We start from the raw sequence: 15,388 nt of genomic DNA, 5'->3' as shown, positions 1-15,388 counted from the left end.
CCTGGCCGCACCCAGGGCCTGCATCTGTTCCTCTAGGGTTGGGATGGTGGCTGAGCTGGGGTCTACAAGGCAGGATGGCAGCTCTCTAATGACTGATTTCTTTTGGTTCAGGTCCATTCCTGGTGGCTGCTGATGTGTTTATACAGGAACCATGGTCATTCTACGCCAGGTAAGTGAAGCATTCCTCTCCTCAGCATTTCTAATTTTATTCCATCCTGCAAAGGCCTAATTAAAGTCAGGAGTTTGTGGTTTGGGGGGTTTTATTTGTTTGTTTTGGTTTGTTGGGGTTTTTTTTTGGGGGGGCAGGGTCAAATGAGGCTATTTTTATCCTACTTCCCTAAAAGGACTGTTACAAGATGCAGAGATACTCATTAGCCTTAATCCTTGATTGGCTTAGAGGAAATTATTGCTCTGTGTGTGTAGTCCAGATTAACCTCGTGCAATTTTCCACTTCTATTTTCTCATCTGGGGTGGCCCAGAAGCTGCATGTGAGCTGTGGGTATGCAGAGGCATAAAACAGCTTAGTGCCTGCCTTGAATGATCCAGTCAAGAATTGATTTTCAATTTCCAGGAACACAGCTGCTCTGGTTATGTAGAACCAGCGTCCTTTAGCAGCTCTAAAAAGAGACAGAATTGAAGAATTAAGTTGTATGGCAGGTCTCAAGTAACACCAGAACAAGAGGCCACAGTCTCAAGCTGTGCCAGGGGAGGTTTAGGCTGGAGGTTAGGAGGATGTTCCACACAGAGTGATTGCCCATTGGAATGGGCTGCCTGGGGAGGTGGTGGAGTCACCATCATTGGAGGTGTTCAGGAGGAGACTTGCTAGGGTGCTTGGTGCCATGGTTTAGTTGATAAGGTGGTGTTGGATGATAGGTTGGATGCAATGATCTTGAAGGTCTGTTCCAACCTGGTCTGGTCTGGTCTGGTCTATTCTATTCTATTCTGAAACCATTTGTGGCTTTGAATTGTGGTGTTTCCCCTGTGTCTAGGCATTACATGTCTCTCTCACTCTCGTCTTACGGGTTGTCTCATTGCCATGTCTCACCTGGGGAGGACTTATTGCTCTCTCCAACTGTCCAAAAGAAGGTTGTAGTGGGGTGGGTGTTGGTCTCTTCTTACAAGTAACTAGTGATAAGTTGAGGGGAACTGGCCTCAGGTGGCACCAGAAGAAGTTGAAATTGGCTATTTGGAACAATTTCTTTATTGAAAGTGTGGCCAAGCATTGGAACATACTGTCCAGGGAGCTGGTGGAGTCACCATCCTTGGAGATGTTCATAAAACATGTAGGCATAGCACTTTGGGACAACATTTAGTGGACATGATGGTGATGGATTGTGGTTGAACTTGATGATCTTAGAGATCTTTTCCAACCTTAATAATTGATTGTGTGACTGATAGCACTATCACATGCCCTGGGTTGGGGCTGCAGATTGATATTCAAATGTGTCAACACAGTCAAACATTGAGGTGATGATTCAGTTTTGATTCAGCTCTGTGTCTGCCTTGGCACGTGTGCTTTTGGCTGCAGTTGGGTAGAAAGCACTGGACCTGCGAAACCCAGTGCGGGATCTCACATGGTACCAGTTTGTACCAGTACAAACTTTGTAGCTTTGGAGGTGAAAGCAATGCCAAAGATCCCAAAGAGTAACTGAAATGCTCTATAAAGTGATGCCTTGATTTGCTGTAGGGAACTGTGGTCCAACAAAAACAAGCTGCACTTTGGTAGGGGAGAGAAATTCTTCTTCCAAAAGACATAGAGGGGTTGGCCTGGTGTCACAAGCTCTGAGTGATGCAATTTGCAATGCCAAGGAAAATGGGTGTGGAAATAAAAATGAAGTAAGTTCATGTACTCAAAAAAGCAGTGGTGGGTCTAAGAAATACTTTATAACACCTCTGTCAGGATGCTGTCACTGCAGGCTGTCTCTAATGTCTGTCTGATGGAGGTTACCCCTCTGTGGTTCATCTACTAGTTCACAGTCTTCTGTGTTGCTCTGCATTCACCTTTGCAGAGCTTTCATCATAGAATCATGAAATGGTTTGAGTTGGAAGGGCCTTTTAAGGTCATCTAGTCCAACAGCCATGCAGTAAGCAGGAACATCTTTGACTGGAGCAGGGTGCTCAGAGCTCCATCCAACCTGACCTGGAATGTTGCAACCTGCACCAGTGTCTTGCCACTCTCATTGGAAAACAAAATCTCCCTTCTCTCCGGTCTGTATCTCCCTCTTTTACTTTCAAACCATTACCCCTTGTCCTCCCACAACAAGCCCTACCAAAAAGTCTCTTCCCATCTTTCTTATAGCTCCCTCTCTTAAGTACTGAGAAGCCACAATAAGGTCTCCCCAGAGCCTTCTGGTCTCCAGGTTGTACAACGCCAACTCTCTCAGCCTGTCCTCACATCAGAGTTGCTCCATCCTTCTGATCATCTTTGGACCTCCTTTGGACCTACTCTAACTGGTCCATGTCCCTCTTGTGCTGAAATATTATTCCTTTTTTTTTTTTTCATGAAAACACCTTTTAGTTCATAAGGACTGAATGTCAAAGATGTATAAGGAATCTCCAAGTGGACTTCCAGAAATTATCAGCAATATTTGATCCATTATTTTGGGATTAAATCTCATGACTAACCTTAGCCCCCTAACACAACCTGCAGTTTTCAAACTGCTCTTCCATTTCTTGCTGGTCTCCATAGTTTTTAGACCAACTCTCCCTGTGGGTTCTGACCTTAGCAGATGCTGACAAATATCAGGGAAAGTGGTTTGTGTTGAACTTGTTGCCTACTGCTGTGATGGGTTGCACCCGTTCTGGAAGCAGGGCGGGGGGAGGCCTTGTGAAAGCATTGCCCTCCCTGCAGGGAGTTCTCCCCCTGGGAAACTAAGTTATTCTCTTCCACTCCCCCTCCTTGTCCAGCAAGGCTATGAAAAGGAGGACACTGCAGCCATTAGCTCTCTTGGCCCCTGCCTTTTGCCTGGATGAGGACTGCTGCTGGCTCCCCTGCTTCTCTGCCACGTGGTCCTCCCTGCTGCACCCACACCTTTGCAAAGGACTGGTTTTGTATTTCATATTTCTTTTTTCCCATCTGTCCTTGTTCCTTACCCTTGTGAATCCTACCTGTTATTGTTACATATATATATATACACGCACACATACTGTTTAAAGAAAATTCTTTACCTCTCTGCTTCCAAGCCAAATCCAAACTATTTCTTGGTGGATTTGCTCCTTCCCTTTCTTTTCTTCTCTATTGGGAAAGAGGAGGGGGGAGCAGGGGAGGGATTCCCAGCCTGGCCCCCATCTGAGCTCTTAAGTCCCAGTTAAGGCTGAAACCACCACAACTGCAGACCCCTGATTGCAACATGGATAGGGCGAGCAAGGATCTCTCTATAATGAAATTAAGGTCAAGCAATTGTTAGTAGATACAGGCTCTTCCTGAGTCCACTTTATAGCAGTAGACCCCATCTGAAGGTGCAGTCTGCATCACACATGAACCACTTTGCATTCTATGGTCCAAAGAGCTGCTGTTTGCAGTGGTGTTTAATTGCAAGCTGCAAGGATTGTGTTTTGTGTTTAGTGGAGGGAAGGGATGTCATCCAGAGGGACCTTGACAGACTGGAGAGGTGAGCCCAAACCAGCCTCATGGGGTTCAACAAGACCAAATGCAAGGTCCTGTGTCTGAGTCGGGGCAATCCCAAGCACTGACATAGGCTGGGCAGAGACTGCCTTCAGAGCGGCCCTGGAGAAAAGGACTTGGGGGTGCTGGTGGATGAGAAGCTCAGCATGAACCACCAGTGTGTGCTTGCAGCCCAGAAAGCCAATCACATGCTGGGCTGCATCAAGGGAAGCATAGCCAGCAGGTCAAGGGAGGTGATTCTCCCCCTCTACTCCACTCTGGTGAGACCTCACCTAGACTACTGTGTCCAGTTCTGGAACCTCTATTACAAGAAGGATCTGGAGGTGCTGGAATGTGTCTAGAAAAGGGCCACAGGGATGATTAGAGGGCTGGAGCTCCTCTCCTATGGAGACAGACTGAGAGAGTCGGAGCTGTTCAGTCTGGAGAAGAAAAGGCTCTGAGGAGACCTTATTGTGGCCTTCCAGTATCTGAGGGGGGCTACAAGAAAGCTGGGGAGGGACGTTTTAGGGTGTCAGGTAGTGATAGGACTAGGGGGAATGGAACAAAACTAGAAGTAGGTAGATTCAGATTTGATGTTAGGAAGAAGTTCTTCCCATGAGGGTGGTGAGACACTGGAACAGGTTACCCAGGGATCTGGTGGTTTTTAAGGTTGAACTGGATGTGGCTCTGAGCAACCTGATGTAGTGTGAGGGCTCTCTGCCCATGGCAGGAGGGTTGGAACTGGATGATCCTTGAGGTCCCTTCCAACCCAACCCATTCTATGACTCTATGAGCTAGGAACGTCCTCATGGGTGTGTCTTTCCAGCTTTCATAGAATCATAGAATAAAATCATAGAATCATTAAGGTTTAAAAAGACCTCTAAGATTATCAACCCATCACCACCATGCCCACTAAATCATGTCCTGAAAGTGACATGTCTAAATGTTTTTTGAACACCTCCAGGAATGATGACTCCACCAACTGGACAGATGGGCAGAGTCCAATGGAATGGCATTTAACAAATCCAAGGGCCAGGTGCTGCACTTTGGCCACAACAACCCCATGCAGAGCTACAGGCTGGGGTCAGAGTGGCTGGAGAGCTGCCAAACAGAGAGGGACCTGGGGGTGCTGATTGACACCCACCTAAACATGAGCCAGCAGTGTGCCCAGGTGGCCAAGAGGGCCAATGGCATCCTGGCCTGCATTAGGAACAGTGTGGCCAGAAGGAGCAGGGAGGTCATTGTGCCCCTGTACTCTGCATTGGTTAGGCCTCACCTTGAGTACTGTGTCCAGTTCTGAGCCCCTCAGTTTAGGAAGGACATTGAGACACTTGAACGTGTCCAGAGAAGGGCAACGAGGCTGGGGAGAGGCCTTGAGCACAGCCCTGTGAGGAGAGGCTGAGGGAGCTGGGGTTGTTTAGCCTGGAGAGGAGGAGGCTCAGGGGTGACCTCATTGCTCTCTACAACTACCTGAAAGGTGGTTGTAGACAGGAAGGGGTTGGTCTCTTCTCCCAGGCAACCAGCACTAGAACAGGAGGACACAGTCTCAAGCTGTGCCAGGAGAGGTTTAGACTCGAGGTGAGGAGAAAGTTCTTCCCTGAGCGAGTCGTTCATCATTGGGATGTGCTGCCCAGGGAGGTGGTGGAGTCACCGTCCCTGGAGGTGTTCAAGGGGAGATTGGACATGGCACTTGGTGCCATGGTCTAGTCATGAGGTCTGTGGTGACAGGTTGGACTCGATGATCCTTGAGGTCTCTTCCAACCTTAGTTATACTGTGTGATACTGTGATACTGTAATTCCCTGGGCAGCCTGTTCCAATGCTGTGTCTTCTGGGATTTTTTTATTCCTGGGTGTGCTCAACATGCTTGCAGCCTTCCCCTCCCTACACCTTTTCCTCTGCAAACTTTGCCCAACAAGATCAAACAAAAGACCAAATCATCACCTTTATGATAGACCAGGACAGAGCTTTTGGTCCTTGTGGCTTGGTTTTCCTGTCCTTACCCAACTGTAAATGGAGGGATTTTGAAGCTGAGCCCATGGTATTGCACGTCCACTCTCCTGTCAAAGCAGTCCCCAGTAGGATCTCCCCCAGAGGCTGGCTCCAAGCAAGGAGGAGAAAACACACAGAGCTTCTTCCCTGTGTCTTCCACCCAGTAATTCAGAAGAAAAGCCAATATTGTTCCCCAGCAGGGGCCTGCAGGGAGCCAAACTCATCAGCTTTAGTCTCCTGCAAATTACTCCTGACAAGTCCATTTCCATGCACAAAGAAAGGGAGGATGAAGAAGGAGGGCTTCCTAAAGTCCTGCCTTGGCAGCCTGACAAGTTCATTTGGCTCTGCATGCTCCCATTCCTGCATGTTCTATCTTTCATTTAAAGCAGAGATGTTTTTAGAGCTGGAGTGGAGACCAGGAGGGTGTGGTGGCCCTGGCTGCCTGGAGAGGGGCACATCACTGCTCCAGGGAGAGGGCTTTGCTGAGGCCACCACTGTCCCAGTGGCCAATAACCAATGGTTGCTGCTCACTACATGCCTGGTTTTGCCAGCTCCATCTTCTCACTCATATAGGTCCTGCCTCACCAACCTGATCTCCTTCTATGATCAGGTGACCCACATGGTGGATGCGGGGCAGGCCTGTGGATGTACTCTACCTGGACTTCAGCAAGGCCTTTGACACTGTTCCCCACAGCAAACTCCTGGCCAAGCTGTCAGCTCGTGGCTTGGACAGCAGCACTCTGTGCTGGGTTAGGAACTGGCTGGAGGCTGAGCCCAGAGAATGGTGGTGAATGGTGCCACATCCAGCTGGCAGCCAGGCACCAGTGGTGTGCCCCAGGGATCAGTGCTGGGCCCCATCCTGTTCAATATCTTTATTGATGATCTGGATGAGGGGATTGAGTCCATCATCAATAAGTTTGCAGATGACATGAAGCTGGAGGCAGAAGTTGATCTGTTAGAGGGTAGGAGAGCTCTGCAGAGGGACCTTGCCAGGCTGGACAGATGGGCAGAGCCCAAGGGCATGAGACTGAACACATCCAAGTGCCAGGTTCTGCACATTGGCCACAGCAACCCCAGGCAGTGCTACAGGCTGGGGTCAGAGTGGCTGGAGAGCGGCCAGGCAGAAAGGGACCTGGGGGTACTGGCTGATAGTAGGCTGAACATGAGCCTGCAGTGTGCCCAGGTGGCCAGGAGGGCCAATGGCATCCTGGCCTGCATCAGGAACAGTGTGGCCAGCAGGAGCAGGGAGGTCATTCTGCCCCTGTACACTGCACTGGTTAGGCCACACCTTGAGTCCTGTGTCCAGTTCTGGGCCCCTCAGTTTAGGAAGGAGGTTGACTTGCTGGAACCTGTCCAGAGAAGGGCAACAAAGCTGGGGAGGGGTTTGGAGCACAAGCCCTGTGAGGAGAGGCTGAGGGAGCTGGGGTTGCTTAGCCTGGAGAAGAGGAGGCTCAGAGGAGACCTTATTGCTGTCTACAAGTACCTGAAGGGAGGTTGTAGCCAGGTGGGGGTTGGTCTTTTCTCCTAGGCACCCAGCACCAGAACAAGAGGACACAGTCTCAAGCTGTACCAGGGGAGGTTTAGGCTGGAGGTTAGGAAGAAGTTTTTCATAGAAAGAGTGATTGGCCTTTGGAATGGGTTGCCCAGGGAGGTGGTGGAGTCACCATCACTGGAGGTGTTTAGGAAGAGACTGGATGGGGTGCTTGGTACCATGGTTTAGTTGATTAGATAGTGTTGGATGATAGGTTGGACTTGATGATCTCTTCCAACCTAATCTATTCTATTCTATTCTATTCTATTCTATTCTATTCTATTCTATTCTATTCTATTCTATGTAATCCTCATATAACCTGATGTTAAATCCAGGGTTTCCCAGTGCTGCAAATTTCCTGCTGCTGGGCCAGACCAACAAAAATCAAAGCCACTTATAGAATCACAGAATCCCAGGCTGGAAGGGACCTCTAAAGGTCATCCAGTCTGACCTCCCTGCAGTCAGCAGGGACATTCCCAATTAGATCAGGTTGCCCAGAGCCTCTTTGAGCCTCACCTTAAATATCTCCAGGGATAGGGCTCCAACCATCTCCCTGGGCAACCTTTTCCAGTGTTCCACCACCCTCATAGTAAGGAACTTCTTCCCGATATCCAATCTAAATCTGCTCTTCTCTAGTTTGAAGTCTGTGCTCCTCATCCTGTCACTCCAGGCCTTTTTAAACAGTCTCTTTCCATCTTTGTAGGCCACCTCAGGTAGTGGAAGGCTGCTATTAGGTCTCCCGGAGCCTCCTCTTCTCCAGGCTGAAAACTCCCAGCTCCCTCAGCCTGTCCTTGTAGGAGAGGTGCTCCAACCCCCTGATCATTCTTGTGGCCCTCCTCTGGACCTGCTCCATCAGGTCCATGTCCTTCCTGTATTGAGGGCTCCAGAGCTGATCACAGTACTCCAGGTGAGGTCTCACCAGAGCACAGTATCTGCTTGGGAACAAAGCATGCTCACAGGATGTGTATAGGACCAAGTTCACAACCCACAAAGCTTATCCACTAAACCTGACCTGGCCAAAGATTTTATCTGTGCTGCTGTGGCCTGCTGACCATGTCCAAAATGCATAGAATAGGGTCAGAGAACTGTAGATTCGTTATGGTTGGAAGAGACCTTTAAGACCATCAAGTCCAACCATTAACTCAGCTCTGCCAGTTCACCATCAAACCATGTCCCTCAGCACCACATGTACAGGGTTTTTAAAACCTTCCAGGGATGATGATTCCCTGGGCAGCCTGTTCCAGGGCTTGACAACCTTTCTGGGGAAGGAATTTTTCATAATGTCTAACCTAAACCTCCCTGGTGCAACTTGAGGCTGTTCTCTTGTCCTGTCAATAAGGAGCATTGCTGCTGTTGTCTCCTAGTCTTAGTAGCCCCCCAACCTGCTCCTGGGTTTTTAGGGAGAGAAATAGAAGTGTGAGTGAAAAAAAATTACAGACCTAAGCTAAAAAAATTATAGACCTAAGCTAAGCAGGTAAAGGAAACCAAAGCTCAGCCAGAAGTTGAGGTCCTGGTGGATCAAGCACTGTGGACACCTCATGCTATAAAGATCATTTTCATGCAAGGTTAAAGCAAGGAAGGTGTCTCCAACTAGTCTGAAGCTTTGCAGATTGGTCAGAGTCAACTTTGCTTTCCTGGCTCAGCAATGCTCCTGTTGAGGTGGCTCTTGGGGGCAATTCCAAAACCTTCCAGTTTCTCTTCAGCCACTGAGGGCCCCTCAGTTTAGGAAGGACATCGAGACACTTGAACGTGTCCAGAGAAGGGCAACAAGGCTGGGGAGAGGCCTTGAGCACAAGCCCTATGAGGGGAGGCTGAGGGAGCTGGGATTGTTTAGCCTGGAGAAGAGAAGGATCAGAGGCGACCTCATTGCCCTCTACAACTACCTGAAGGGTGGTTGTAGCCAGGTGGGGGTTGGTCTCTTCTCCCAGGCAACCAGCACCAGAACAAGGGGACACAGTCTCAAGCTGTGCCAGGGGAGGTTTAGACTCGAGGTGAGGAAAAAGTTCTTCACTGAGCGAGTCATTCGTCATTGGAATGTGCTGCCCAGGGAGGTGGTGGAGTCACCGTCCCTGGAGGTGTTCAAGGGGAGATTGGACGTGGCGCTTGGTGCTATGATCTAGTTGTGAGGTCTGTTGGAACAGGTTGGACTTGATGATCCTTGGGGTCTCTTCCAACCTTAGTTACTGTGATACTGTGATACTGTGATACATTCTGCAAAGCCTGTGCCGCCTCTGGCATCTGTTTGAATGCCAAATTCCCATTACAGCTCCAGCTTTAAACCCCACCAAATGTGTCCCAAATGAATGAGATTCTCCTTGATATCTTCCTGTTTGAATGTTTTCTGTAGGTATCTGTGGCTTCCTGTTCTGTGGCTCCCTGTTCTGGTGCTGTAATTTTAGCTAACATTACCTTTTCCCCTTCTTGCCATTTCTCAGGTGTTTGTATAAAGAGCAATCGGTTTCCTTCCTAGCCTTGGAATTGATCAAAATCCTACAAATCCCCTAGATACCCCCATCCCCACCCCACCCTCCCAACCCCCCTTTTAAAACAGGCTCTGCATCATAGAATGGTTTGGGTTGGAAGGGACCTTAAAGATCATCTACTTCCAACTCTCCTGCCATGGGCACAGACACCTTCCACTAGCCCAGGCTGCTCAAGGCCTCATTCAACCTGGCCTTGAACGCCTCCATGGTGGGACATCCACAACCTCCCTGGGCAACTTGTGTCAGTATTTCACCACCCTCACTGCAAAGGATCTCTTCTTATTATCCAGTCTACCCTCTTTCATCTTCAGTCCATTCCCTCTCATTCTATCACTTACAAACCCTTTTAAAAAGTCTCTCCCAGCTTTCTTGTAGTCCTCCTTCATGTGCTGGAAGTCCGCAATAAGGTCTCTTCTCCAGGCTGAACAGCCCCAGTTCTCTCACCCTGTCCTCATAAGGGAGGTGCTCCAGCCCTCTGATCATCTTCATGGCCCTCCTCTGGACCTGCTCCAACAATTTCTTCTTGCTGTGACCAGAAGTGCACATTGCACTGCAGGTGAAAGGGATTCATGCAGTTCATAAATGAGCAGGAATAGATTTTGTGACCCACCAGCATTTACAGAGAGTCAGTTTGGTGCTCCTGAAGATGTTTTCCCATGGTAGAGTAACAATAGCAGAGACCACGTTGGGATGTCTTCCAGTCCTTTCAGAATACAGAATACAGAATTAACCAGGTTGGAAAAGACCTTCAAGATCATCAAGTCCAACCTATCACCAAACACCATCTCATCAACTAAACCATGGCACCAAGCGCCCCATCCAGTCTCTTCTTAAACACTTCCAGTGATGGTGACTCCACCACCTCCCTGGGCAGCACATTCCAATGGCCAATCTCTCTTTCTGGGAAGAATTTCTTCCTGACATCCAGTCTAAACTTCCCCTGGTGCAGCTTGAGACTGTGTGCTCTCGTTCTGTCACAGGTTGCGTTCTCTCACAGCTGACAATCTGCCAGCTGAGCTCCCTGAGCACTGGTTCTACCTGGAGCTGACATACACTGTTTGGGGTCTTATTGGATATTACACACTCAGCTCTGCTAAGTGATTCACTGTGCTACAGATTTTGTTGGGAAGGAGGAGAGAGTGGGGGGACAAACACACTGTTATTGTAAGTTCTTCCCAAGGCTGATCTGTAATCATGTTATTACAGAAAACAAAGTGTAAATCCACTGCTTGGATTCTCTTTCTCTCATAAACACTGAATAATTAAAGTCTTTTCCCATTTAAGCCCCATATCTGTCTGATCTATGAGTCTGAGGCTTCCCTGGGTGGCTGTAAGGCAGCAATGAAAAAGTCCAGCAGAAGGCAACCAAAGGGCACATTTGCATATAGATTGAAACATGAATCGTTGGGAGCCATTCATTATCTGCAGTGCTGGGGATGTCTGGCATTTTAACAGCTCTCTGCATCAAATCCTTTCCATCAAATTTATGGGACAATTAAAGTGCTGGGGTAGCTGTGTGCAGAAAATGAAGCTGGAGGCTAGGGAGATGTTCTCACAGTGCAGTGGCTGCGGAATATAAATTGCAGGCTGTCAAATAAAGGTAGAGTGAGCAATCTCAGCCCTGCTGTGGAGATACCCTTCCTCATGGAAAGCCTGTCTGAAATGCACTCCTTCCTGCTTTTTGATACCGTTGACAAGCTCCCAGAATCCTTCTCCTAAGGAGAAACTGAAACTTGAATCTGTTTGATGTCAAGAACCACAAATTGAATTGGGTTGGAGAGACCCTCGAAGGTCATCTTGTCCAACCTCCCTCCGGTAAGCCGGGACACCTCCAACTATATCACGCTCCTTGGGGCCACATCAAGTCTGATCTTGAATGTATTGCATCCCTGAGCAACCTGTTCCAGTATTTCACCACTCACTGTGTAGAACTTACTCCTGATGTCCAATCTAAATCTGCCCTGCTCCAGTTTCAAACCATTGCTGCTCATCCTATCACTCCAAGCCCTTCTAAACAGTCCCTTCCCAGCCTTGCTGTAGGTCTCCTTCAGATCTTGAAATGCAGCTCTAAGGTCTCCCTGGAGTCTTCTCTTCTCCAGGCTGAACAATTCTTTCAGTATGTCTCCATAGTAGAGGTGCTCCAGCACTCTGATCATCTTTGTGACCTTCCTCTGGACAGCAGCTCCATGTCTCTTTTGCACTGGGGGCCCCAGAGCTGGACACAGTACTCCAGGTGAGGTCTCCCCAGAGCAAAGGGGCAGTATGCCCTCTCTCCATCTGCTGGCCACACTTCTTTTTATGCAGATCAGGATGCCTATTGCTGGCTCATGTCCAGCTTCTCAACCACCAGCACCACCAAGTCTTTCTCTTCAGGGCTGCTCTCAATCCTTTCACATCCCAGAGCCTGGATTGATATTGAGGATTGCCATGATCTAGGTGCAGGACCTTGCACTTTGCCTTATATTAATAAGATTGAGGTCTTATTCAATTGAGATTGAGAATCTCAGTTATTCAATTGAGATTGAGAATCTCATTCATAAGAATGAAATTCTCCTCAGCCCACTTCTCCAGCCTTTCCAGGTCCCTCTGGATGGTACCCATGCCATACTTCAGTCATATCAGCCTCACCACTCAGCTTGGTATCATCTACAAACTTTCTGACGGTGCCTCAGTCTCACTGCCTGTGTCATTGATGAAGATATTGAACAGCACAGGTACAGTACAGAGCAGTACAGACCCTTGAGGGACACCACTTGTCATCCATTTCCCTCTGGACATCAAGTCTTTGACCACTACATTTGTGATCATCCAGCCAATTTCTTACCCACTGGACAGTCCACCAATCAGATCCATATCTCTCCAGTTTAGAGAGAAGGATGTGGGGGACTGTGTCACAAGTCCTTCAGGATGTCAAAAGGCTTCACAAAAGTCCTGATAGATGACATCTCTTGGTTGTCCCTTGTTCCCTGATGTAGTTACAGGTTGCCCAGGGAAATGGACATGTTGCCCAAGGAGCTGTTTGGGGCCCCATTCCTGGAGATACTCAAAGTGAGGCTTGAGAGGACAATAGGCAACCTGATCTAGTTGAGGATGTCCCTGCTGACTGCAGAGGGGTTTGTACTAGATGACCTTCAGAGGTCCCTTCCAACTCAGACCATTCTATGATTCTATGATTCTAGAAAGCTACTAGGTTGGTCAGGCAGGACTTGTCCTCGGTGAAGCCATGCTGGCTGTCTCAGGTCACCTCCTGTCCTGTCCAGTCCTCCATTTGCTTCTTGTAGGAATTGCTCCATGATTCTCCCAGGCACAGAGGTGAGACCTTGGATGGTTTCAGAATGGTGTACCTACCTCGTTTCTGGGTGACTATGGCTAGTGTCTCACCACCCTCAGTGTAAAACATTCCCTCCTCCTATCTAAATCTCCCTCTCTTCATTTAAAACCATCATCTCTTGTCCTGCCACAATGAGAAAAGGGGTGCTGAAAGTCTGTCCCCATTTTTCTGAGGGGTGCTAAAAGCTCAGCTGGGAGAATGTCTGCTGAGCTGTCATTGCCTGGTCAACAAATAAAATAGTTCTGTTGGAATTACAAGCTGAGTTTGGAGATACAATCTCTTTGAGAACATCAAAGATGTTCTTTGGCCAAGAAGGTCAACAGCATCCTGGCCTGTATCAGAAATGGTGTGGCCAGCAGGAGTAGGGATCCCTTAAGAAAGATGCTGAGTTCCTCAAACATGTCCAGAGAAGGGCAACAAAGCTGGGGAGAGGTTTGGAGCATAATCCCCATGAGGAGAGGCTGAGGGAGCTGGGGTTGTTTAGCCTGGAGAAGAGGAGGCTCAGGGGAGACCTTATTGCTGTCTATAACTACCTGAAGGGAGGTTGTAGCCTGGTGGGGGCTGGTCTCTTCTCCCAGGCAACCAGTGACAGAACAAGAGGACACAGTCTCAAGCTGTGTCAGGGGAAGTTTAAGCTGGATGGCAACAAGAAATTCTTCACAGAAAGAGAGATTGGCCATTGGAATGTGCTGCCCAGGGAGGCAGTGATATCACCATCACTGGAAGTGTTTAAAAAGAGACTGAATAAGGCACTTAGTGCCATGGTTTAGTTGATGAGATGGTGTTGGGTGATAGGTTGGAATGAGGTGGGAGATCAGTCTCATTCCAGGTAACAGACAGCATAAGAGGAAATAGCATCACATTGCTCCAGGGGAGGTTTAGGTTGGATATTAGGAAAAAATTACTCACAAAAAGAGCAGTTAAGCATTGGAACAGGCTGCTAGAGAAGTGGTGGAATCACTGTCACTGGAAGTGGTTGGAAACCTGTAGATGTGACACTTAGAGAAACGGTTTAGTCATGGACTGGGTAGTGCTAGGCTGAGAACACTGGAACAGGCCTCCCAGAGAGGTTGTGCAGTTTCCTTCTCTGGAGACATTCAAAACCCACCTGGATGTGTTTCTGTGTGACCTGCCCTAGGTGATCCTGCCCTGGCAGGGGGTCTGGAGTTGATGATCTTTTGAGGTCCCTTCCAACCCCTAACATTCTCTGATTCTGTAATGGTTGGATTTTATCTGTTTTGATGACAATGATTCTATGATTTTAGGTTTTGTTGAAATGACATTAGCTAAGGCAGACTGTCAGAAAGAAGTTTGGAGGCCCATGTGTATTTGTATATATACATTATCAGACACTGGCACAGGTTGCCCAGGGAGGTGGTGGAAGCTTCATCCCTGGAGGTTTTTAAGGCCCAGCTGGATGTGGCTCTGAGCAACCTGCTCTAGTGTGAGGTGTCCCTGCCCATGAAAATCCTATGATTCTAGGATTTCAATATTTTTAAAAGTATAAATATAACCAAAACAGAAGGGGGATTGGATGTGGCACTTGGTGCCATGGTCTAGTCATGAGGTCTGTGGTGACAGGTTGGACTCGATGATCTTTGAGGTCTCTTCCAACCTTGGTGATACTGTGAAGATTTGGATGCTTGCTGGAATACACATAAAGGGAACATACAATGTTCTGAGATTTTTAAAAAATGTGTTTAAGGCTAAAGAAAATTCACTACTATGAGTGAAATAGCCTGAAATACACTGAGAAGCCAGCTGGCATCTTAGCTGTCTCTTACTGGGGCTGCCAGCAGTGGGGAAATGAGATGAAGAAGGTTGGACTGGGATTTGGGAATTCACTTGCTGATGCTTTCCCATTTCCCTATGAGGAGAGACTGAGGGAGCTGGGGTTGCTTAGCATGGAGAAGAGGAGACTCAGGGGTGACCTTATTGCTCTCTACAACTACCTGAAGGGAGGCTGTAGACAGGCGGAGGTTGGTCTCTTCTCCCAGGCAGCCAGTACCAGAACAAGAGGACACAGTCTCAGGCTGTGCCAGGGGAGGTTTGGGTTGGATGTTAGGAAGAAGTTCTATACAGAGAGTGATTGCCCATTGGAATGGGCTGCCCAGGGAGGTGGTGGAGTCACCATCATTGAAGGTGTTCAGGAGGAGACTTGATGGGGTGCTTGGTGCCATGGGTTAGTTGATTAGGTGGGTTGGATTGGTTGATGGGTTGGATGCGATGATCTTGAAGGTCTCTTCCAACCTGGTCTATTCTGTTCTGTTCTGTTCTATCTTGCCACTCTTAGGTGCATTTACAGATGTCACTCTAGTGGTCAGCAAGGCTCACCAGCTCCTTGTGCAGGGGTTATAGAATCCTAGAATTGTTAGGGTTGGAAGGGACCTCAAGGATCATCCAGTTCCAACCCTTCTGCCATGAGCAGGGACACCTCACACTACATCAG

This window comes from Dryobates pubescens, chromosome 10, assembly GCF_014839835.1.
Source record: "Dryobates pubescens isolate bDryPub1 chromosome 10, bDryPub1.pri, whole genome shotgun sequence".
Lineage (NCBI taxonomy): Eukaryota > Metazoa > Chordata > Aves > Piciformes > Picidae > Dryobates > Dryobates pubescens.
This window is presented reverse-complemented; position numbering follows the sequence as displayed.